This window comes from Heterodontus francisci, chromosome 16, assembly GCF_036365525.1.
Source record: "Heterodontus francisci isolate sHetFra1 chromosome 16, sHetFra1.hap1, whole genome shotgun sequence".
Taxonomy (NCBI): domain Eukaryota; kingdom Metazoa; phylum Chordata; class Chondrichthyes; order Heterodontiformes; family Heterodontidae; genus Heterodontus; species Heterodontus francisci.
The window spans coordinates 48,382,333-48,404,834 of record NC_090386.1 but is presented as its reverse complement, the minus strand read 5'-3'; the positions used below and the strand labels follow the sequence as shown (position 1 = coordinate 48,404,834).

The following is a 22,502-nucleotide window of genomic DNA, read 5'->3' as shown; positions in this document are numbered from 1 at the left end:
AATAGCTGACCAGAAGGTCGTGGAGCAAAGGCAAACAATATGTTAATGGTGTTTTGAAAGACATAGCTTTCGTACAGATAGGGTGTTAACAGACTGAAAATTGAACAGCCGCAAGTACAAACATGAAAAAAAAAGTGGGTAAGAAAACTGAACAAACAAAGAGGAAATAAAATAAACACAAAAAAACATTTTAAAAAGGAAAAAGAAAAAAATAACTAAAACTAAAAGTAAAATGAGGGGGCCCGTCATGCTCTGAAATTATTGAACTCAATGTTCAGTCCGGCAGGCTGTAGTGTGCCCAATTGGTAAATGAGATGCTGTTCCTTGTTCGTTGATGTTCACTGGAACACTGCAGCAAGCCCAGGATAGAGATGTGAGCATGAGAGCAGGGGGGAGTGCTGAAATGGCAAGCAACTGGAAGCTCGGGGTCCTGCTTGCAGACTGAGCGGAGGTGTTCTGCAAAGCAGTCACTCAGTCTGCGTTTAGTCTCCCCAATGTCGAGGAGACCACATTGTGAGCAGTGAATACAGTATACTACATTGAAAGAAGTACAAGTAAATCGCTGCTTCACCTGAAAGGAGTGTTTGGGGCCTGGGATAGTGAGGAGAGAGGAGGTAAATGGGCAGATATTACACCTCCTGTGATTGCAGGGAAGGGGACGAAGTGGTGGGGGTAATTGAGGAGTGGACCAGGGTATCACGGAGGGAACAATCCCTTCGGAATGCTGACAGGGGAAGGGAGGGGAAGATGCGTTTGGTAGAGGCATCACGCTGGAGTTGGCGGAAAGGGAGGAGGATGATCCTTTGGATATGGAGGCTGATGGGTTGGAAAGTGAGGACAAGGGGAACCCTGTCGCGTTTCTGGGAGGGAGGGGAAGGGGTGAGGGTAGAGGTGCGGGAAATGGGCCGGACACGGTTGAGGGCCCTGTCAACCACAGTAGGGGGGAATCCTCGGTTGAGGATAAAGGAAAACATATCAGAAGCGCTGTCATGGAAGGTAGCATCATCAGAGCAGATGCGTCGGAGATGGAGAAACTGGGAGAATGGAATGGAGTCCTTACAGGAGGCAAGGTGTGAAGAAGTGTAGTTGAGCTAGCTGTGGGAGTTGGTGGGCTTATAATGGATATTAGTAGATAGCCTATCCCCAGAGGTGGAGATAGAGAAGTCGAGGAAGGGAAAGGAAGTTTCGGAGATGGACCATGTAGAGGTGAGAGAAGGGTGGAAATTAGAAGCAAAGTTGATAAAGTTTTCCAGTTCAGGGCAGGAGCAGGAAACGGCACCGATACAGTCAGCAATGTACCGGAAAAAGAGATGGGGGAGGGGGCCTGAGTAGGATTGGAACAAGGAATGTTTGACATATCCCACAAAAAGACAGGCATAACTAGGACCCATGCGGGTACCCATAGCAACACCTTTTACTTGAAGGAAGTGAATGGAGTTGAAGGAGAAGAAGGACAAGAAAACCTGTATTAAAATCTTTTCTCTTTTTGATTGGATCAATTTGACTTCCCACTTCCAATTTCTCATTTGTCTGTGGGTCCAATCCAGGACCAGACCCAAAATTTCTGTTACGGCCAGGTGGGGAAGGGGTCTAGGGCTCCCCTCTCAGCCTTTTCCTGGTTTGGCCATAACAGGGTTTAACTTTTAAACAGTGTTTTTAGCTTCCCCTCAGTGAGTCTTGCTCACTGCTTTCCAACTGTAATTGCAAAGAAATCAACCACACAAGTTTTCTCAAATATAAACAAGAAAGGTGTAAGTTTATTAATCTTAAAACTCTAATTCAGTTAAAACTACTAATGTAGTTAGCATGTACATGTGATAAATACAAATGCAAATAGAGACAGAGCAGGAGAAAGAATTAAAGGGAAATGCTTGAAGTAATAGATGGAGTTCAGATACTGGTTTTGGGTTGGATGTAAAGTCTTGGATTGCAGTTACGTCTTGCAGTTCTTGTTCGGGCCCAGGGCACCCTTTCAAACTTGTTTCACTGGTCTTCTGTCTTGAGGCTTAAGTTACTTCCGTGGATCCCTTGAACTTTGCGAGAGAGAGAGAGAGAGAGACAGAGAGAGGGAGACATTCCGCCTTGAAGTTCAATTGCAGTCTATTTTTTCTGTATCAGGCACAATTCAAAAAGCCCCAGGTTGGCCAGCAGGTTAGTCACATGACGAGCTCCCTGCAAGGTCTGGAGATTCCTCCAAGCTTACCAGACGCTCTCAGTGGAGGGGTGGGGTGGGGGGGAGGGGGCAGATGGTGTGGAATGCTGGCTTTTACACAGTCAATGACTCTTAATGTCTTTTGATCATCACTATTGACAAAACCCACCTGGCTAATTGGATCAGGGAGTACTCCCATTGTCTCTCCATGCAACTGTCTTTTAGAATGCAAATGTGCAGCCATGTTTTCAGCCACTGTTCTGTGGTCTTTTAAAACAAGTTATGCTCAATGTCCAGTAAGCGTTCAAATAATGTTCCCTATGACGAAATTAATATTTTCAATTTGGCAGGTGTGGTTTCCATCACACAGTGCATGGAACACCTCCACCTGCAAGTTCCCTTTCAGGTGATACATCATTCTGACCTGGAAATATATCACTGTTGCTTCATCATCATTGGGTCAAAGTCCTGGAATTCCCTACCTAACAGCACTGTGGAAGTACCTTCACCACATAGACAGCAGCGGTTCAAGAAGGCGACCCACCACCTATTCAAGGGCAAATAGGAATAGGCAATAAATTCTGGTCTTGCCATTCACATCCTATGAATGAATAAATTAAAAAAAATTGGGAAGGTACTGAAGAGCAACTGGTGGCCATGGAACTGTACTTGAGCATAGAATACATCTTTAGGAGAGGATGGAAGGCATTGGGAAGGGAGGGGGGAAGGGAAATTGATGATTAGTAAGTTGTTTTGTAAGATACTTAGACAAATTTGAATAGAGTTGTGTCCAAATCCATATTCAGGAACTTGGCAATTACAATATCTCCAATATAATTAATTCCACTTTGATTCAACAATAATGTAGCAGCAAAGAAGATACTCTCCAAATGTTTAAGTAGCAGGTACTATATATGTATGGATGCAGTATCTTCTAAGGTTATAACTGATGAACTATGCGCTTTGAAATAGTCTATGTCTGGCTGCTCCAGAAAGTTAGTTTGCCTGAAAACACGCGAATGTCACCGCGACAATGGCCATTACTGGAAAAGCCACAAAAAAAGTTATATCAAGGACAGTGATATAATGAGCGGCTGCTGTACGGCATAATGTCTGTCATTACGGAATGGGGAGAAGCAACTGAAACTGGGGTGGCTGGGGAGGACAAGAGGGATTTGCTCCAGTCTGTGTTCAATTCCCAGCAAATACTAACATCTGATTAACTGCATTGCTGAGTGCTACATTCAGTAGATGACAAGCCGAACAACAAATTTCTGTCCAATTTTATCTTGCCTCTCAGTGTCTGATCCATTTCCCTTCAAAGTCTAGAAATTACTCTTGGTGATATTAACAGACAAATGCTACCCCATCCATATAGCAATTCTTTGTTCAGTGTTTCATTGTCGATGTTTAACTATTTATTGTAAATGAGTTCACATGCAGTTGGCAAAGGCACCATCAGAATGTTTTAACTATTTGTATGCTTATGCCACCAATGCAAATAATAATTTCTGTGGTAACATGAGACAAAGGAAAAGAGTGAAGGGAAAGGAAACTACAGAAAAAAAAGGCAAGAGCAAATTAGGATTACTGTTTTGGGTTGATTTATTAACATTTTACAGATTTTCTTCTTAAACTGAAAAATTTAAGGAAAATGAACAAATTCTTGTAACTACCTGACTAAAGTATGGACAAAATCATTTTTGACCGAAATCATCAAGGGTGATGATATATTATATATATGGAGCCTATCGGTCCAAAGCAGAAAATAACTAGCAAGGAGACTAGATTTCAGAAGGATGATGTACTGTACATGCCACAGCAAAGTACTTCTGTGTTAGCAACTGGGTTTATTGTTTGTCTCCCAAGTGTGCAGTGTTTCAGAGACAAGCAATATCAACCACTGTAATTCACAGTGGCTGTTCTTTGTAATTCTCATTCTTTTCTCCCCCCTAGTAGTCACTGAACTCCACAAAGCTGAAATAATGGCAGATATGTTGTTTAGGTCTCCATAGAGACCAACACCATGATTATGGTGCAAGATTCATTGTTGTCCTCAAGGTAGGATACTCCATCTACATAGAGTCATAGAGTCGTACAGCATAGAAACAGGCCCTTCGGCCCACCGCGTCCATGCCGACCATAATGCCTATCTATACTAATCCCACCTGCCTGCATTAATTCCATATCCCTCTATGCCTTGTTCATTCAAGTACCTGTCCAGGTGCCTCTTAAATGTCGCTACTGTTACTGCCTCCACCACCTCCTCAGGCAGCTCATTTCAGATACCCACTATTCTTTGTGTGAAAAAATGACCCCTTTGATCCCCTCTAAACCTCCTCCCTCTCACCTTAAATCTATGCCCTTTAGTTTTAGTCACCCTTACCATGGGAAACAGACTCTGGCTATCTACCCTATCTATGCCTCTCATAATTTTATATACCTCTATCATGTCCTCTCTCAGCCTCCTTCACTCCAGGGAAAGTAGACCCAGCCTATCCAATCTCTTTTTATAACTCAAGCCCTCCAAACCAGGCAACATTCTTGTGAATCTTTTCTGCACCCTCTCTCGCTTCATCACATCTTTCCTGTAGTGGGGCATATGTGCTTGAGAACTGATGAGACCCATCACAGTAACACAGGAAGTTGGGGTGATGAGAACAGACATAACATAATGCAACTATTTTATTTCTGAAAATTACTTTTATGTAAACGGGGTTGGCATAAAATTTAGTATTTGCAAGTATTCAGGGCCAAAATGGATTCTGTGTTGTTCCCTTCAATCTAAGCTGGTTGATATGCCCCAATCCATCAAGGTCATCATTGGATCTGGTGTTTAATTAAAAAGATGGTATGAAGTGTGACCTTATACACACTGAGAGAGAAACTGTTGAGGAACATCTGAGTTGTTGCAGATTAGGAAATAAATGAATGTCACCAAGTGGAGTTATGTAGCAACATTTTAATGGCACATATTTTCATAATTGTATTTTATAAAGCACTTACATCACACTATATGTTTATAACATTGGTATTTCATTTTGGATATTGTGAGATCTTGTCTCTGTTACATGTTGAATTATGTTTGTTTCATTAATTTGTAATTCTGAGAACAAAGGCTTTGAAGTGTTGTGGGACTGTGCTATGTTACAAATTTTAGTTTTGCGCTAGATATTTCCTTGGGTTCAGCATCTCTAGTCTCTCCCAAAATTGCACTGATGAACACTCTAGTGAGACAAGGGCAACCACAAACAAACATGTTGATTTATGTTACATATAAAATGTGAACAGGCTGAATAAAATTAACAGCAAATTTTATTCTATTCATAATGTTCCTCGTAAGATACAATGTAATAAAGCATATCACGCCATCGTTGTTAATGGGCTGAATACAGTTCTCTAACTGATAATTTCTCTGAAACGAGTCAGCATTAAGCTTAAGCAGGAGGTTCTCACTTCTTAACCATTTTAGTGCAGACTGTCCTTCTTCAGCTGGGCAGGAAGCCAACACTTGATTTCTGATCCTCCCTCTAGATCACTGTGTCCAGCGATTGACCTGCTGAGCTGCCAATCAACTACCCTCTTAAGTGAAGAGTTTGTCTGGGAGCAACTTCCCACTAAACACACATGAATTAAGCCATTCCAACATATTTACTTGAAAGTCATTGTAATGGTTTAACAAACTTTCAGTGTTTCAAGCTGATGCAAAACGTGGGAAGTAGCACTCGGAACGGATGCTGTATCTAAATCTACTCCACATTCCCAGCAGCTATGCTTTGCAACTTTAGCTTAATGTAACTTAATGGCACCATCCTAATATGAACTGATCCAAATATCTTCCAGGCCAAACAGTTAAAAATTCCAAAAATGACAGGATGTATGATCACTTAGAATTTTCATATAAAATTATTTCCTCTGCTGCTTTAAAGGAGAAATTAACCACTTGAAATAATTTGTACATTACTATTGCCCTGTGTAATGTCAAGCCTAAAACAATTTGGCTTATAAGCCAGAAGTTTTTGCTGGTCAAGGAGTTCACCTGAGTGATCATCTGACAGCAAGTCCAGTGAGTTATCTGTAATCAACTGAAAGCAGGGGAAAATGAACATTTGATGGACTGGTTGTGTGAAAATGATCTGTGCTTGGAGATCTGGATGAATCTGATTTCTATTCTTATTGCCTTTTCTTGTGGTTCATTATCTTCTTTCATCTGCAGATGAATATCATATAGTTACTTAGAAGACTCTGGTCTTGCATTTGATATTTTCAAATTCCAGTTTAAATTGAGAGCATAAATCCTAATGCATTCCAATAAGCAATTTGCTACATCTGGGTTAATTGTTAGACCCAGGAGTAATCTAACATCTGCAAGGGTAGGCAAGGTGAAATGTAAAACCTCTGCATTCATGTTGATGAGGCTTGCTGAGAAATCAGGGGAAGGTAAAAACACTATGTTAAAAAAACAAATTGTACCTTGGACAGAAAGTGCATATTTTGTTTTGTGACTAATGATGTTGGAGATCCATTTCGTAGTTGCTTTAGTGACTGCATCCATTATTCTTTATTACTGATGTCAGACAGAGAGGAAACACAGAGCATGAGACAGAGAAAAGGAATACATAAAAGCAGGAAGAAAAGAAACACAGTAAAGAACAGATACAAAAGAAACATGGAATGAGAAGGGAGAAACACTGAGAGCAAGGAGAAAGGAAACACAGAATTTGCAGGAGAGAAGAAATGCAAAGAACAAAGAAAAACAGGAAGAGCAGAAGGAATAGACACAAGGACAGTATCGAGAGAAAAGTGACACTAAATTCAGAGAAAAGAAACATGTAATATGCAACAAATAAAGAAACAAAGAGGGGAGGGAATAAACTTGGACAGAGCAGGAAGAAAATAATCTCTGAAAGAGCAGGACAAAACGACTGGAAAGGGAAAAGAAAAATCCGTTAAGCATAAATATTGTTGGTTACTTTGGGGTGACTGAGCTATGATATATGGACTCAGGAGTTGCTGAATAGAATGCCAAGCATTGATCATAAAGTTATAGTGATGTTTGTCAATGGGGGCAAAAGAACCTTCTTCAAATCAATCTTCCCTGAGTATTTTCTCTCATTCAATCTTTTTTTTCCTTCACTGGGTTAATTTGTCACCAACAGGACAGGTATTTCAAATGAAGGGTTTATAGAGTTATTGACTTAGCAATACCCTCTGATAGTGGGAATTCTTTTCCCAGCTAAAAATCATCAGAATACACAATATGAATTGAAGGATCTGAAGTAAATCAAAGACAGAGTGCACTGCATTGTTGCAAGCAGCAGTTTTGTGATTATATACTTAAAGGAATACTTGACTACAAGCGACTGTCCAGAGAATCCTCTAAATTAATTTAAAGTATGCTGTATGTAGATGAAACCTTCTATGGTTGCTACAATTAGCACCATTTTGGACAAAGTGACTCAATGAAATAGCTTTCTCATAATGCGGCAGACAATTGTAATTATTTTGTATGTCTCCCACCGATAAAACAGACCTGATAGCAATAATCAGCATGGACTGAATAGGGTAGAAATTAGTATGAATTGTGCCCATTTTTTGAGTGTCCCTTGAGACTGTCTGAAACAGTAGTTAGGCCTCTTGCATATGTTAATGAGGAATCTAATGCTGGTTGAAGGTTCCCTCTGTAAAGTTAGCATATGACAAGCAAAGTAAGCATAGGTCTGCCTCGCTCAGAATTCTTCAATAGCCCTTTTGGCTGCCAACTAAAGGCAAGTGTTTTTCATCTTTTTTCCTTAAAAGGAAATCTTGCAGAACCAGAAGGGACAGGTATGCTCCCCCGACTCCACAGTCCTTGGGATCGGCCCTTTCCATTGGACACTCCAATCTCCCTCCTGGGACATAGCTTCAAGCCATTGCTGGCAAGACAAGCAGCCAGACACTCAAGCACTTAGTGTGTAAGCAGTTTGTGGATGTGTGGGAGGCAACAGCAGCTTGCGTATGGAAAGCTATTGAAGCCCGAGGACCAATTCTAGGACAGTCTTGGGCCTCTTGGTTCTGACATCTATTGCCTCCACAGCAGCGAACGTAGATTTGAAATGGGCTGAAAATGAGACGGGATCCACAACAGGTTTCAACAGTATGCCACATGACAGATTGGAGTAGACTTCACTACCTAGTTGGTAATCTGGTGGTCTGTGGGAAAGCATTTCAGAGGCTTGGCACACATTTTAATTTATATTCAGTTTTTTTTTACTTTGCTTTTATGTTTTTAAAAATGGAGCCTAGTTAATTCCCTAATTTCTAACATAAAATCCTGACAACATCTTGAAGAAGATTAATTTAGATTTCTTCAGATCAGCATGGGCCAGTCAATGAGAAGAATGATCACAACCATAAATAACTACAAGACTGCATAAGATGTATTATCAGAACCAACAGTTTAAACACAGTCAAACAGCAATACCAGCTTGAGCATGCAGTGAAGATGGGAGGGTGGTTGATACTGTAGCTGATGGGATTAGAAAGCAATGGCTACAGGAGACTGAATAATAAACAAGCTTGTTAGCTGCATTTATGCCAATTGACTTTGTAAGTGTAGTATTACCATATGGCTAAATATATTAAAATACATTAACCCACAAATAAATCAATCTTGGGTTATACATATTGTGCCAACATAATGTGTAGTAGACAGCTTTTGGGGGCAATCTTTAAATTGAGATTTTACTGAAGTTATGAAATCCTGTAACGTTAGGTTGGTTTGTATGAGTGAAATCCAAAATAAATTCAGAACTCAAAGTGCTCTGATTTGTACACCATTCCAGGTCACTTCTAAATACCTAACCTGGAGAACACTGGGTTGGATTGTCCCTGTAACAGCAGTGAAACAAGGACAAGTAAACAGGTAATTTTCCAAAGTCTCGCTTCTGGTGGGGAACATGGTCAGACAAGAGTCCATATCAGAAATCTGGATGTGTGTTGCACATGATTTCCTATCAATTAATTGCAATGGTCAGAAAACCATGCCCAATTTACACTTGATTATCTGACGTGCTCCTAGCAGCCATGGCTCTCCTTTGAAAGCAAGAAGTTGGACTATAATCCTTTAAATGTTTTGTTTTATAGGGACAGCATAGCATGCACTCTCTTTATGCATTTTCAATTAGAGCTTCAGCTCTACAGGATGCCACATTTACCTGCGTACTTTCAATTCAAATTAATTGTGGGCTAGTTTTCAACTTCACCACGTAGTTGGGAATCTGCTGGAACAGATCACCTGCTTTAGAACAGATCCCAGTTTCATTTCTTTGACTTTATATCCTATCTAAAACAGTGTCTTAAGTACAGGTTTGCTGTTTCCTGCTCCAGTATGCATCATATGCCTATATCCAAGTTAAGATCCATTTGCCAGCTCTTATATGATCCATAACCATTCAAATATGGTTTAACTCCCTTATATTGTATTTTACTTCATCAGCAAATTTATGAATTGTACGAACCACAAGGGATCTAGAACAGATTCACGTGTATCTCCCAGACAAAACTTTACAGTCTATACCTGATAATTCAAAGTTGAATTATTAGAGTCATAGAGTCATACAGAGATACAGCACCAAAACAGGCCCTTCGGTCCACCGAGTCCGCACCGACCATCAACCACCCATTTATACTAATCCTACATTAATCCCATTTTCTTTCTCACATCCCCACCTTCCCTCAATTCTCCTGCCACCTACCTACAATTTTTTTTACAATGGCCAATTTACCTATCAACCCGCAAGTCTTTGGCATGTGGGAGGAAACCGGAGCACCCGGAGGAAACCCACACAGTCACAGGGAGAACTTGCAAACTCCACACAGACAGTACCAGAACCGAACCCGGGTCACTGGAGCTGTGAGGCTGCGGCTATTCTACACTAAAAATCTGAATTATCCAATAATTTGAGTTAAGCAACATAAATAAAACAGCAAAGTGAGAACTAAGTGCTAATGATCAGATAATGTGAACTAAACAACTTTGAATGAGAGGAAGAGACTACATCATCACATTCTACTTCCAATTGCCATCAAGTTATCAATCCAGCTGACTAATCTGTCATTAACTTCATAAGTCTTAATGATCATTGAAGTCTCATATGTAGAATCTTATTAAATGGCTTTTGCAAAGTCAAGTAAATTGTGTCCACTGATTAGGCTCCATCCACTAATTCAGTTATATCCTAAAAGAATTTCACCAGATTTGTGAAGCGTTACCTATTATTTTAAAATCCATTCGATTAATATGACTTTATAATCTTTAGATACAATAGTTTCATGCATGTCCCTCACTGAAGAGGTGAAGCTAAGTGGCCAATATTTCCAGAATTACATTTCACTCCAGCTTCAAGTATCTGGATAAAAGTTGCTCTCCTTCAATTCTCAGATACACCTCCTCTAGTCAATTGGGGCCCTCAAAAAGCAACGATTGATAAGTAAGATCAAACCTGGCAGAGATATTTAACAATACTGCTTGACTTTTTCATAGAACGTAGAGGAAGGATGTTAGTGGTCTTTAATGTAGGGGATAAGAGAAATCCATAATAGAATACAAGGGACTGAATTTTACCGCTGGCTTCAGGACCCCGACGTTGGGGCAAATAGCAAGTCCCGAGCACGCACTTGCCGGCAGCGGGACTGGCGTGACAATTTTACCACAGACAGCCTCCTAATTGGCGGTCTGTAGGCCCGCTGTTCAATTAAGGATGGTGGGCAGGTTCCTGATGCTGACGGCCCAATCAGGGGCCCAGCAGCTCTGAAGCCTCAGCAGTGCCACAGGGAGAGGTGGTCGCTGCAGAGGCAGGCATAAGGTCATAAGAACTAGGAGCAGGAGTAGACAATTCAGCCCCTTGAGCCTGCTCCGCCATTCAATACAATCATGGCTGATCTCATCTCGGCCTCAACTCCACTTTCCTGCCCGTTCTCCATAACCTTTTAACCCTTTACTAATTAAAAATCTGTCTATTTCCACCTTAAATTTACTCAATGGCCCGGCATCCACCGCACTTTGAGGTAGTGAATTCCACAGACTCACGACCCTTTGAGAGAAGTAATTTCTCCTCATCTCGGTTTTAAATCTGCTACCCCTTATCCTAAAACTATCACCTCTTGTTCTAGATTTCCCCACCAGAGGAAACATCCTCTCTACGTCTACTTTGTCAATCCCCTTAATCATCTTCTATACCTCAATTAGATCTCTTCTCATTCTTCTAATCTCTAGAGAGTAAAGGCCTAAACTGCTCAATCTCTCTTCATAAGACAAACCCCTCATCCCTGGAATCAATCTAGTGAACTACAGGCAGGAGACCTTGAGCCTCCAACAGTTAAGTTCAAATAAAAATGAAAAATTCAGGGGCTGAAGATTGAAGAGGAAACTTCTCTGGGGAGATTGTTGGGGCCACAAAGACTGCCTTCCCTGCTTGCAACTCCTTCTTTGGGCCATGGAGCCTCCCTGCTCCGATGGCCCCCTGGGCTGCCAAAGGGAAGCTGCCTCTATTAAGCTGTCAGCCTCAGCATGAGGCGGGGAGGGGGGCTGGAGTCGCCCCACCATTGGTAAAATGTCGGCAGCTCCATAAAATGGCACCTAAGAGGGTTGTTACATATGCAAATCGACTGCCCACCTCCTTGGAGTAGGCAGCAGCTTCACATCCAGTCCCACTGCTGGGAAAATGCCCCGCCGGCGGGTCTGCATCCCGCTATTTTAATGGCGTCCCTGCCTCCCACCACCAGGGGCAGGTAAAACTCCGCTGAAGAACTCTGGATAGAATGCAACTGATGGGCTGAATGGCCTTAGCATAAAATCGGACTCTCTTATGTTCTGCATGGAATTCTTAATTATTTACAAAAACCTGATATGTTTCTCGTCTTCATTTAATTTTTAAGTGCTGCTTTTTATCTTGTGTGCCCGTGGGAATGGTTTGGGTGGTGGGTAAAGCTGGCAGGTGGAGTCACATCTTGTTACTGCATTCCCCCCACTATATTAACTCACTTCAGCAAAGGCCTGGGACAGCCGCCCACCCAAGCAAGCAGGTGCTTACATTACATTCAACAGTTGCAGCCTGATCATGTCATTGGCGCAACAATGTAAACATTCTGAAGGCCTGCATGGGGCCAAATCCACCAGCAGAACCTGTGGCAGTCAATGGAGAAGGCAGAAAGGCCATTAAAGTACTTAAATTGCCCTTTTCTGCAGATTCCTTGTGGGCTAGTAGGAGCAGGAGTGCTTCTTCAGGCCCTGCAAGGAGTGCTTGAGCCTCTGAGCCCCAGAGTTTCTCCTTGATCCCATGCCTGAGATATAAATGGCCCCTTAAATTTTATTCATAATGCATACTGTTTTGTATTACAGCCAAAATGAATAAATGCACTGACTACACTTGTGAAGAATCTGTTTAGCACATCTGACATTTCCAGCCTGTTAAGTTATCCCTTTCCAACTTATTAAGTTGTTGATTGTCTGTACAGGGCAATAAGAGAGCTTCCTATAAAAGTATTATACCAAGAGGAGGATTCCTCTTTTGTTGTCAGATAAACAGTATTTTTCTTTTTGATTTATCATGTAACACAATCACAAATATCTCACTAACTATATTCTGTATTGTGTTCTTTAGGTGCCACTCAAATGCTTACAAATGTCACTCTCCCGTTAGGATCAACTTTTGTAAGTACCCTACATTAATGTTTAATGGAGCTTCATCACTGATAAGCACAACATTTGGTTTGAATGAATTGATTTTGACCTTAACGGCTTTTGACTCCAATAATCATAAAGTTGTTATTAGTTTAAGGAATGTGAGGTGAACAAAAAAGCTCTGCCTCTTTGAAGGTTTATTTAGTTCCTGTATATATATATATATATATATATATATATATACACACACATATTTTTAAAAAGTCACATGTTAACCTTCAAGTCTTTGTGATTGTATCACCTACAAAGCCACTCGGCTTTCTTCTGCCAGCATCTGTGGTACAGCATTTTTGCTCTTGTTGCTGTGATTATGTGGGCTTCTTGCTTGGCAGATAACCAAATGTCAATCTGAGATGTTAGAAGGAAGCTGGGCATCTACAAAATGACAAAAGGAAAATAAGCAAAACAAAAGGCATATAAATTTTGAAGATTGAAAGGTTTTTACTGGTAAAGATTTGGAAGTAGAAAAACACCCTTCATCAATGCCCTGAAAGGAACGATTTTGCGTATTTTACTGCAGAACATTTTATATCAATTTACTCTATATAGAAACAATCACAGAAAAACAATTTCTGACTAAAGTGCCACTCAACCAGTACACTGTAGTCCTGTTAATGGAATGGATTATTAAAACACTAGAACTTGGTTGTTTTGCAATTACCTGAGACAACTCTAGATGACTGACTGAACAAAGTATTCCTTGCATTGTTCAAGCACTTCAGTCATCTTTTTTATCTGAAAAGCCTAGCTCCCTAACAAATAACTGCTGCCAGAAAAATCAACTTCCTCAGCTATGGCAAGGCCTACATAATTTATGGCTTTAATATGCTCACTGAGGTGTATAGTCTATGACAGTAATTATAAATGCAATAAGAAATTATAGCTGAATGCTTTAACTGCATTAGGAGCCATTTGATGAACAATGATGATTGCTCCTCATTTTGAACAATAGAGGGCAAGTGAGTGTCAACGCATTAGAATATTTGCTGTTCTGCTTAGTTCTTTTTCCATTTACCACAGAATGTCAGGTGTCTATTATGAGGCAGCGATGTGATGTCCAGAGGTAGCTTATGACTTGACAGGCACAAAAATGCACAAAGGAACTAATCAGTTTAGTATGCAACGACTTTCATTAGCACTTAAAATCTTCAGCTTTTTTTTCTTTTTCCTTTAAGTACACGACTGGTTTTAGATTTATTTAGGACAATAAACTTCATATATGTAAATTCTTGATAAGTGATTTCTATTTTGTGAACAAGAACTTTGATAATCCAAACCTTTACTGATTTAAGCTGATTACAATCACTTCTGTTAATTATCTACTGTAAAGAAAATTTCTTTTAAGTGAATATAGCTTTCCTTTTCTATCCACCTTATCCTTTATCCAATTTTTTGCATTATGATCTAACAGAGCTGCTGCAATAAATGATCATTTGTGACCGTCCCCCGCCACCCCCCGTGTCAAAACATGGCAAGTAATAGAGCAGTGGGAAAGCTTGGTGGCTCACTCAAGCTTCCAATAGAGACCAAGTGTTGCCTGTCTTTATTGGGTCTTCTGAGAAGGAAGAAGTTAACTTGGATGGGGAGGGGAACCCCTCCTACCCTGCTCAAGTATGCCTACTGTCAGATCAAACAAGGAATGCCTCTGACAGTATATTTGAGAAGTAAATTATCTGTACTACTCACTCAGTGAAAACAAAAAGGGCTGGATTTTAACAGCCCACCACCGATCTTGGCAGCGAGCTCAAAAAATGGTGGCCTGAACACCAGACCTGGCAATGGCGTCAGCTGCCTGTGCACAGGGGCTGGCACCATTTTTAGAGGACAGCCAGCCCTGCCGGTCAATTTGAAGTTTTAAAGCAGTATCCACCCAAAATTTATCAAATAGATTTCTAACACCCCTTTCCCGACCCCAATAACAATTAAATTATTTGCTCTTCCCCCCCCACAAAAATTTACCTTTTAAATTTGACCACCACCCGCCCCCCCGGGACTGCACAAAGTTTAAAGTTCACCCCTTCCCACCATCCCTACACCCATTATGTTTATTTGACCCTGCTTCCCCCCGCACTGAAAAACTTAACTCCTCCCCCGTCCCCACAGTGACACGTCGACTTTCCTCGGACGGGGATTTGAAGGCGCGGGAGTGCCGGCCATCGCGCCGAAGATCGCGGCGGGCCTGGAAGATTGAAGGTAAGTTAAATTTATGCATGTCAGTAATTTAAATATTTAAATCCAGGTTCTGTCGCCCAGCAGCGGGGGAACTGCCATGTAACCTCACCGCTGTCGGGATGATCGGGTCGGGCCCTCCAGGCATTGGCCTCCGTGACGGGCCTCTCCCGGAACAAACTTCCATGCCCACTCCTCCGCCACAGAGCCCAACGTCGTGGGCTTGGTAAAATCCAGCCCAAAGAAACTAACATTCCCCAAATATATGAAGAGCATACAATAAAACTGTTTGGATTTAGCAAAGGGGTTCATGAAAGTAAATTTTGTACACCAGATGTGTTAATAACACTAAATGATACAGATGTCATTTCATGTCTGAAATTATACATTGAACAGAAGCACTTCCTCATGAGGCACTGGCAGTTGAAAAAGACAAAATTTGTGGCTCAGTGACTTTATTTAATGAGTGGCTGAGCCCTACAGACCAAATTGGTCCCAGGTTTAATCTCTAATCTGTGCTAAATTAGTTAATCTCAACCAGAACAATTACAATTGACCTCAGTATTCTTGAGGGAGGAGAAAATCAGCAAGATTTCCCACTTCTGATTGCTGTGACCCTGCTGGAAGTTTACATGTGGATGTCAGGGTTGAGACAACGTTGATGCCCCTGCAATTAAATATCCAGCTGAACTTCACTATTAAGGCCCATGCAAGAATACTGAATATGGATGTGGTGGTGGAAGGTGATCCCACATGTGGAACTATAATGAGCTAGAGTCAGTCACTGTCTTTGGGGAAAGATTGGAGGAGATTGGAAAAGTGAAATTTGGTGAAAAAGATGTAAGTTTGTTTTAAATAAAAGCAGTAATTTCAGGAAAAGCCAACAGGTAGAGCCAAGAATAACCATGATAACTCACAGCTACAACTGCTAAGGTTTCTGTGGTATCGAAATCAGAATCAAAGCATGCTTACACTATGAAAAACGCAGGTAACTCTCATGCTGGCTCTCAATATCCACATGCATGGTCTTACTTGATACTACTCTTTTCAAAATGGAATATCATTTTGAAAATCAAAGACCTCTATTAAAGAAAGTTATGCTTATTTAAATTTGTTACAAAATAATGTGCAACAGGAACACATAACAGGTACAAATAGAAATTTCAAAAAAGGGTGTTGTCAAATGTGATGTTCATTCCACTCATGGAGGAGGTCTCATAACTCATTTACAACCCTGTCACTCAAGAAGTATGTATTTGTACTCACTTTCAGTCATGGAGTAAGCATTCAGTGCAACAATTCACTTTCCCCTTAATGAAGAGTTATTTAAAGGCTCTATTAATAACACCACAAATGTGTAAGCAATGATCAAGATGATTTTTACTGGCTATTAAAGGTGTACCAAAATCTGCCTCACTGCATGCCCATTGTACTTATATTGACCTTGTTTTTATATTTTGCTGTTTTCCTCCTCACTTCTCTTCTGTTCCTGTACGAATCACCACTCAAATGTAAGCAGGCTGCTTGGACCAGTAGTAGACACAAAAATTAAAAAGAAAGAGTTAAAATTTCATTCATTTGCTGTTGTGGAGGTGTGGGCAGTGGGGAAACACACCTTCTGCTCTCCTTGTTCTGGTTTTTACTCATTCTCTGATTGGCAAGTTGAGATTGCAAATGTATTTTATGAGGAATTCCTAATCTTGAACTGCATCCTAGCATTCTATGGCACAGGGTGGCAGTTTACCAATGTGTAGAACCACTGGGCGACCTATACCAAAGGCAGATGAAGGGGTGTATTTTACGGGCCCCCTTGAGGCAGGGTCAGCCCACAGAACCGCAACGGGAGGTGGGGGGCAGAGGGCTCACCGACGCCCCGTTGCCAAGGGGTTTCCCAGGGAGCAGGAGAGTCCGACGACAGTGTGTTTTAAAAAAAATGGTGTTTAGTCCCTGAGTGTTTTGTTTCCCAAATAAACAAATGGCAACAGGTTTTCTCATAGGTTTAAAAAAAGGATGTTTAAATATTTATTTAAACTGCAAAACCCAAATTGTCCACAACCTTCACTCACTCACGCATTCACACACACATGCACACATAAGGATAGATAGAAAGAATAGGGTAAGATGCAATTAAAGTCCCAAGTGATGTAAGAGCTCGTGGTTTACAGAAATCTGTTCAATCTTCTCAGAAGGAAAGTCTTTTCAAAGGTGCAGGCTTGGATGTTTGCAGTCTTGAACTTGCTGAGGTGTTGTAGATTTCTTGTGGTTAACACTTCAGCCCGGAGACATTGATGGAAATTCTTGGTTTACTTCCACTGGTGGGGAGTTTTTTTTTAAAAAAGTCCCCTTTAAATTTCTCTGATGCAGCAAGTTGAAGTACCGTATCAGCAGCAGGGCTTCTTGTTTAGCTGGACTGATCTCACAGCCTTTTGCTGGAATGTGGCTTTTGGTGTCTTCTTTGGCTGCTCTCCCAGGTTTCATTCAATGTGATCATTCAATTCTCCAGATTATGGGAGCCACTATTGTATGATGGCCTCTGATTGTTAGTCCATTTTCGATGAAGTGGTGTTCTTCACACCCATTACGGTGACCTTGGCTATGGAGACAGGCTGTCTGCGAAGAGTCTTTGTTAGTTTATTCCTGTAGATAAAAGTCATCTATATGTAATAAGCTCCTTTCAATTTCAATGGGTTCTCCCCAAAGCTAATTCAGACGAGGTAAACAAGTTTCATTTTCAGCAGACAAACGTGTATATTTCCAGTGCGGGGTGGGGGAGAGGAATATATCAATTTAACAGTTCTTCCATTTTGTGGAATAGTCAAGTACCACAGTTTTTTACTTTCTCATTTCATAATTTCTCCAGTTCATTGTTTATATTTCATCACGGCTCCTTCCGTGAGCATGACAGAAAGTATGGAGCGAAGGCAGTAGCTCCCCATATGATACAATAGTATTACAGTGAGCCTATGGTTACGTTGCTAATTACAAGTGTAGTTACTCTATTGCAGTGACTGATCCCCAGTGGCATAACCTGAAACTGTATCAAATACATGAAAATATCTGGGTAACAAGAGACTGCGTGACTTTCCCCATAGTATTATCATAATTGGAAACAAAGGGGTAGAGCTTTTTGGCTCAAACTCGGCACTACGCAGCTATCACACGTTCCAACTGAGAGATCTGAGGCTGGCCCAAAACTGGGCCTTGGCACCAGCCAGAAGCAAATCCTGGGAGTGGAGCAGGCAATGGTGGGACGGGGGGGGGGGGCAGTGGGGTGGGGTTGGTGGCTGTGGCTCAATTGTGACAACTGTGGAGTCAGGTGAGCATGTCCACTACTTCTGGCTCCATAGGAGGATGTATGTAAAAATTGACTTTAAAGAAGTTTACTTTTGGTTGACAGCTGTTGTCGGTTCCCGAAGGCCTGCCCTATGTTAACTACATGCTAATTGGGTTCTGATGAAAGGTCACAGACCTGAAACATTGACTCTGTTTCTCTCTCCACGGATGCAGCCAGACCTGCTGAGTATTTCCAGCACTTTCTGTTTTTATTTCAGATTTCCAGCATCCGCAGTCTTTTGCTTTTACATTAGAGACCTTACTTCCCAGTATAAGGGACTTTAACACTCAGGGGGAGGTGGGTTGGGGTTGGTGGAAGAGTAAAAAAAAAACTCAATTCTCAAACCTGACTCTAACCCATCCACTTCCAGTTTTAATGAAAGCAGGTCAGGGGAAGGAGGCCAACTCACTCTCAGGAAGAGGATTGGACTGTAAAATCCTTTAAGGAGGCTGCATGCCGCCTCTTAACTTAATTATAATTTTTAATGCATGGGGAATCTCGGCAGGTTAAAAAATACTCGAAGGACTGGATCCATGAGGTATGTGCCTTTATTGCACTGCTTGTGGGACAGGAGGAGCACAAGTCTCACCTGCAAGCAATTAGATTCCTGTGATTGGCTGACTGGGCCAGCCCGCTCCCCCCCACCACCACTCCGTGATGTCTGACTACCTTTCATGCAATATCCAACCAACCCTCACCACACAATCTCCAACAATAAACAAAATATAAAGGAATGAGACTCCACACTGGTAAAATTGAATTTTCAGTGCAGAGAGGTTGTTTGGCAGTAATTAAGATTTATCACACCATTAATAATTACACCTACACCTGAATGCACCAGTGGTTAACTAGTGGGTAAGTACAGCAACTTCACACCTTCACGCATTGTAATGTTGAATTTCTGATTTATCGTTTAATAAAGATTAACACTGACAGCTTCACCATTATTCTTACCACAAAATCTGGGCTGTTTACTTTAGGAATTAAATAATGATTCTTAAAGGTTTTGTGCTTTTGTTCATTCATAAAAAAGTACAATTTTAATGAAGGATCATAGTGACCTTAATTCAGTGAAACCTGGGCATAAATGAAAATAATTTTATTTCAGCGCTCCAGCTTTTGTTCATGTGAACATTACCGCAAGTCTCTGCAAAGAGATTTCAACTTGAATATGCAATTAAAAAGACAGTGTTTCTTTTTGCTAATGTACACATATACAACAGTGACTCCATAATCTGACCCACATGAAAGGCAAATTGTGCTGGAATTCAAATCAGTCTGACATTTTCTATATCTATGTAATAAAGGTGCACAATGACCAGTATTCAAATTTTTACCATAATTGGTATTTCCCTTGACTCATCGGATGACAAAATAATAATTACTGGAAATTTCTGTTACCACATCTCTAATACAAGTACAATTTTATGGAGGGGATTTTAAAAATGTATGACCCTTTGCCATTTTGGGTGCAAGAAGCTGTAAATTACTATTACAGTTTGAAGAAAGGCATCATTAACTGAAATCAGTACTTAAATATTTCCCTAAAAATGATCAAAATGTATCTCTAAATGGCCCCCTTTATGTATGACTTCTGAAATGGAAGATCTGACAGAGCCACCTGTGGCATGCATATATTATATACACACACACATATATATATTCTATTTTAATTGAAAATAACAGGAAAGCTGAATGTGGTTCTGCCAGTATTAAATACTATTACAGATTATCATGTTTATTACTATTACATTGGATAGACTATATGACAGCCTGGAAATAAAATTGTTTATTTCAAATTTCAATTGACAACTTTACATTTTAACATCTCAAAACTAAAATAGTTTTAAATGATGTTTTCGCTTTGGCTGAATCTCCTTATATTAGCCAGTATTAGTAATTTCAGCAGCGAAACATTTTGGGCTTAAATGTTGGAACTGAGATTCAAGATTGCTGTTTGGTCAATGCTATTTGCTTCATAATCAGACTGAGTGGCACAGCAGCACATTTACATTACAATGTGAAACCAGGATCAAAGTCATGTTGGTATAAATTCTACAAACAATGAAATATTGGATTAAAATTGCAACGTTTGGCTTCTGGGCTTCATACCTAGCAAACATAGGCTATGAGGTGGTGATACAAGCCTTGGCATTCCTTTTAGTTTTTACAGTTGGTTTGTTTCCCAGATAAAGATCATTCTTTTCATTAAAAAAATTGTTCAAATGTGTTTGAAATTTACAAAGTTTATAGGGGCTAAATTCAATAGCCCCCCGAAAACAGGCACGGGGATCAGGATTAACCTCCAACCGTTGCTTCCAATACAGGCAACTTTGTGCTGCCTGCTAATTTAGAAGATAGCAGCGTGCAGCCAGCATGAACCGTGCTGTTGAGTGGCTTCCCACCTCACCAGGAGGCCCAAAATCTTGAGAGGCTAACATCAGTTACTTCTAGCCTGCACGACTTAAGGCTAGACTGCGCCTCTTAAAGGAGAGGTGCACTATAGCTGGAGGTGCTGGAAGTCATTATAACTGATTCTGAGCTGGGAAAGACACAAGAATGGCACAACATGGGAGAGAGGAGGCTCCACAATTTTCCAACATTGCACTGGAGGCTTTGGTTGAGGAGATGCAGAGGAGAGATGTGTTTTATTCACAGGGGGCTGGGGGCCCTCCAGAAAAACTCTCAGAAGGTAGTGGGACTAGATAGCTATTGAGGCCAATGCCAGGAGTCAAGCCCTAAAGACTTGGATGCAGTGCCAGAAGAAGTTCAACGACCTCACGAGTAGTCAAGGTCACTGAATGCATATGCAAATGCTATTCCACCAACTGCACCACTAGCCTCAGTCACTACTCAATTCATCGGACCCTATCACTTACCTACTGATACTTTCTATCAATCACGACTCATACTTCCCCTTACCCTCACGCACTTGTCATTGCTGCAAGCCTCACACGCATATCTCACAGCTTATACATATTGCGAGTAATTCAACCATGACAACCTCATGACCCAGACTTCACAACACTCACTGACTTACTTCCTTCTCTCTTGCAGGACAAAGTGGTGCATAAGCAGAGGCAACAGCACCCTAAAGGTGGGGAACAGGCATGTCTGTATGTTCCTACTCCAGGGGAGGAGACGGTGGTCGCCATCATTACAGCGGCCATGAATAAGACCATGACCAGCAGTGGAGCTGAAATCCTCGACGATGATGGGATCTTCATAATTAATCCTCCTTCTACATCCCACATCCTCCTCATTTCACAATCTCTTCTGGTTTACAAGCTACAGATGGTGTAATCTTGCACTTCTTGCTTTCCCTCCCTCCCCTCACCACAATCCTACCCTTGTGCCTTTCTTCTTTCAGATACCCAGGAACTGCAATCTGGCCAGGCAGTGGTAGAAGAGCAAGAAGAAAGTGAAGTGTCACTCGCAGTCGCAAGCTCACATATTGACTGCTTGCTTTTCAGTAAGTAGCATGGAGGCCAGCTCGACAAGAGTACAGCTTCCACTGAGTATTTATCTCAGGAATTTGGTTAGTGAGGGAATTCTAAGTGTTTTAAGAATGCAACTCTTTCTACAATCTAGTCAAGTTTTGCATTTAGCATTTAACTTAACTTTAACCTTAACTTGTAGTTTCTTTCACTGTGTTTGTCAGCAGTAAAAAAGCTGCCTGCTTGTGGCAGCTGCACAGTTAGTTAATTAGATGGCTAGTTAGAACTCGTTATCTGGTCAGCAGGGGCTGACAGGTCTTTGGAATTTCCACTAGTATAAATACAAGAGGCTTTTACTAATACTGGAAGACCAACTTGACAGAGCACAGCTTCGACAGAATGCTTATTCTGGGAGTTGGACAGATGGGTGAATTCAGTGCAGTGAGGGAAGAGGTGCTGTTCTGATCTTTTACAAAACAAGAAATGGTGTGAAGGACAGTGAGACCTGAAAGGTGAGGTTAGAGGCATTAATTAGGTGAGCAGCCGTAAGCAGAGATTTAAAAAGAGTGGGAGCTGAGTGTCACAACAGAGCATAATTGGGCTGTCCTGGGAGTGAAGTGACATCCCAGGACAAGGAGTCATTTGGGCTGAGTTTCTGGTAAGTTTTTAATTTCATCTAAGATAGTC

General features: G+C 41.1%; 1 protein-coding gene across 12 annotated transcripts in view; it reads right to left on the bottom strand.

Moving 5' to 3' along the window:
* The window catches only part of LOC137378079 (teashirt homolog 2), a 570,240-nt gene that overhangs the window by 219,278 nt on the left and 328,460 nt on the right, over positions 1-22,502 (bottom strand). Inside the window, exons 4-5 of one of the 12 annotated variants that reach the window (XR_010976548.1) lie at positions 13,121-13,250; positions 4,910-6,362 (exon numbers count right to left, since the gene is read on the bottom strand). The exons of 8 other annotated variants lie outside the window; for them this stretch is intronic. The gene's annotated coding sequence lies outside the window, so the exon portion shown is untranslated. 3 more of the 12 variants (XM_068048146.1, XM_068048147.1, XM_068048148.1) reach the window with 3 other exon arrangements.